The sequence below is a fragment of the Nicotiana attenuata genome, chromosome 1 (assembly GCF_001879085.1).
Source record: "Nicotiana attenuata strain UT chromosome 1, NIATTr2, whole genome shotgun sequence".
In the NCBI taxonomy this organism is placed as follows: domain Eukaryota; kingdom Viridiplantae; phylum Streptophyta; class Magnoliopsida; order Solanales; family Solanaceae; genus Nicotiana; species Nicotiana attenuata.
Window position 1 is genome coordinate 20,332,351 of NC_031989.1, and position 4,244 is coordinate 20,336,594.

Sequence of the window (4,244 nt, forward strand, 5' to 3'; positions counted from 1 at the left end):
ATCTACTCCGGACCTCCAAAACCCATTCCGATCACACTCCTAAGTCATAAATCACCTCCCGAAGCTAACCGAACCATCGGAACTCACATCCGAGCCCTCTAACACATAAGTCAACATCCGGTTGACTTTTCTAACTTAAGCCTTCCTAAAAGAGACTAAGTGTCTCAAACTTCACCAAAACCAATCCGAATCCAATCCGACCAACCCGATACCTCAAAACACGGATAAACAAGGCATAAAGAGGCAGAAATGGGGGAAACGGAGCGGTAACTCATGAGACGACCGGTCGGGTCGTCAAACCTCGTCACTACTCCACCGAGGTTAGTCTTGATACTTGCTGGGCACCGCTGTGGTGTGCTCATACTACACTTTTGCATATTTTTTTTGTGCAGATCCAGGTATTGTTCGCTAGTAGCTATTCGAATTCTTGCTGAGGTGACTCAAGGTAGCCCTGCTGCTGCGTCCGCAGGCTTCAGAGTCACCTTCCTATTTTATATTCACACTGTTGTACTTATTTCCATTCGGTTGTGTTTAGAAGTTGTAGTGAAACTCCGTAGAGCTTATGACTTGTACTACCGGATTTTGGGAAGTTGTTCATTGTTTAAAAGATTTATCTCAGAAGAATTCTAGCTGCTATTAGTTATTGTTGTTATTCAGCATTTTAGTAGGCTTACCTAGTCCTTAAGACTAGGTGCCATCACGAAATCCAACGGAGGGAAAAATTGGGTCGTGACACACACGCCCGTCACCTAGCATGTACGTCACCTCATTTATCAAAACAGTATGAAATTCTGGGGTTTCATACCCTCAAGTCTAGATTTACAATCGTTACTTACCTCAAACCGGATGAAAACCTACTACGCGATGCCTTTGCCACTCGACTCGGCCTCAAATCGCCCCATATCTATCCAAAATTAGAACCATAACATCAATATATACTAAAGAAATAAAGCCCACGCGAAAATAATCAAATTACATAAAAAATCCCAAAATTGGCCAAACCCGACCCCCGAGCCCACGTCTCAGAATCCCATAAAAATCACATCATTAGAAACGTTATCCTCCCACGAGTCTACACATACCAAGAACATTAAAATCGGACCTCAAATGGCCCCTCAAATCCCCAATTTAAACTCTCCGATTACAAGCCCTAATTCTCCAATTTTTAACCCTTAGATTCCACTAATTTCATGTCTAATCAGATAGAAACCACCATAGAATTGAGTATTGAGTTCAAAAACCTTACCTCCATGTGTTATCCCTCGAATCCCTCTTCAATTCCTCTCAAAAAGCTCCAAGTCCGAACACAAATGGTCGAAAAATGACCAAATTTCGCGAAGAGGGCCTTTTATACTTTCTGCCCAGGGATTTCTGCACCTGCGACTCATTTTCTCGCTTCTGCGGACCGTACCTGTGGTCATAATAACCGCATCTGCGGTTTTTCATTAATTCCTCAGGGCAGCATCTACGCCCAGGCACCGCACCTGCGGTCCCGCAGATGCGCCCAACACACCGCACCTGCGGTTCTTCCTCTAAAGGCCAACTTCCGCATCTGCGGTCTCCTCCACGCACCTGCGACCTCGCACCTGCGGTCCCCAAGCCGCAGGTGCGGTTATGACAGAAACAGCAGCTAAAGGTGCTCAACTAAAATTTCAAACTTTCCGACAACCTTCCGAATTCATCCCGACAACCTTCGGATTCAAGCCTAAGGATTTCAAAACTTCCGAATTCCGCAACCGATCCAAAAACCTATCAAACTTCATCCAAATGACCTGAAATGTTGCACACACGTCACAAATGATACAACGAACCTACTCCAATTTCCGGAACTCCAATCCGACCCCGATATCAAGATTTCCACTACCAACTGAAAAACGCCAAAATTTCAATTTCGCCAATTCAAGCCTAAATCTACCACGGACCTCCAAAATACATTCCGATCATGCTCCAAAGTCCCAAATCACCTAACGAAGCTATTCGAACCATAAAAACCCCATTCCGAGATCATGTACCCACAAGTCAACTTCCGATTGACTTTTCCAACTAAGAAGCCAACTTAAGAGACTAAGTGTCTCATTCCACTCCAAAACTACTCCAAACCCGAACCAACCAACACGATACGATGAAATGTAGCTGAACAACACATAAAGAAGTAGAAATGGGGGAAACGAGGTTGTAACTCATGAAACGACCGACCGGGTCGTTACAAAACTATTATTAATTAACATCTCATGAACTAATAACAATTAAAATAACAGTAAAATCCAATAATCTATCATAGATTACCGTCGTATCTAATACATAAATTTCAAATTTTTTTCAAGTTACGAACTATCTCAATGTTTAACTTATATGTATATATATTTTATTCACAATAAATTTATATCAATTCATATGTATTCAAATAATTTGACTATTGCATAAGACACGTGTATTATGGTTTGACTCTTCAAATACAATCTTAAAATATTTCGTAAATAAATTTTAGACACAATAAACCACGGCTCTGATACCACTGAAGGATTGCGTATAGGTGTTCGCAACACGCAGCGGAAGACAATAATAATCCTAGATAGATCTTTTCGTGTTTAAAATTTATTTACATATCAAAGATCGGATCTGAGACGTACCTGGTGAAGAGAGTCTTGTTTCAAAAATTCTTCGATAGTGCGAAGACTCTATACGTATCCACACCGAGACCAATCCTTACTATCAACNTATATATATATATATATATATATATATATATATATATATATATATATATATATAAAATAAATCACCAATTCTTTCCCTATTTGGTTGGGGAAAACCAAAGGCGGTGATTTATGAGACCAATTCTCAAGTGAACCTTTCCATAGATTGTCTATTTAAAAACATAAATCCTATTCTCAATAGGATGAGCGGCGTAAAAATTGCACGGGGCGCCCTATTTGATCGCCCCCATTTAACCTATACCCATTTTTTTTAAAACTTTTAACTTGTACCCACTTCTTAAATAACTTCAGCCCCTTTCTCCTTCTTCTTCTCCTCCTTCGTTTTCTTCTTCTTCTGAAACTGAGTTGTCAAGCAAAACTATTCCGTATTTTCATAATCTCTGATCTTGCAATGAGCTGAGCCCGTAGTTCAATCTCAAGTTGCTGCAACTCTTCTTTTTCTTTTACCACAGTATGTAGTCTCTGAAGAATATCATTGCCCGAACTTCCATCAATAGTAATTGAACAGAAGTCAAGAGCACGCCAATACAAATGTTTTGCTGGGTACTGCATTGTTTCTCTTCAGCCTAGTCTTAGCCTCATATGCAACAATGGCAGAAGCATTGTCAACATTAGATTATGAATCAAGAGCTGAAGTTTTCCAATTACAACACAAAAAACTTCAGCTCTAAAGCTGAAGTTTTTGTGTTGTAACTGGAAACTTCAGCTCTAGTATGTAATATTAATAGGTGGTAAAAAAACTTCAGCTCTAGTATGTAATAGTAATAGGTGGTAAAAAAATTTCAGCTCTAGAGCTGAAGTTTTTATTTTATAACTGGAAAGTTTCCCGATTACTAAACAAAAACTTATAAAATAAAACTTCAGCTCTAGAGCTGAAGTTTTTATTTTATAACTGGCAAACTTCAGCTCTAGAGCTAAAGTTTCCGGTTACTAAATAAAAACTTATAAAATAAAACTTCAGCTCTAGAGCTGAAGTTCGCGAGTTACAAAACAAAAACTTCAGCTCTAGAGCTGAACTTCAGGCCCGGCTACTAAAATGCTGAAGTTTTGTGTGATTGCCTTTGCTACTTCTGCCCCGGATGCTGAAGTTATGTGAAAAAGCGGGTACGCTTGCAATTTTTTTTGCAAAGCGGGCACAGATTAAAATGTGGCACAAAAAGCGGGTATAGATGCAAATGCCCCTGAGGCGGCAGACACGTCCTTTAAGGACTTCCCTGATGATCCAATTTGGATCTTCACAAACGAATCTTTGTTAATATTTACATATATCTTTATATAAATAAATATTAATTATAAGCACCAAATATATATATCACATATACATATTTCAAACCAAGAGATATAATTCATTCTATTCCAAATAGAAAACTTTAATTTATTCACAATATTAATTATATCCTCTGTGCTAGCAAAGAATATAATAATATTGCATTTAGACTAATAATTTAAATTATTTGACTAATTAAATTCTACAATTTAATTACCAAATAATAAAATAATTAATCCTTTAACAAAGAGCAGAACACT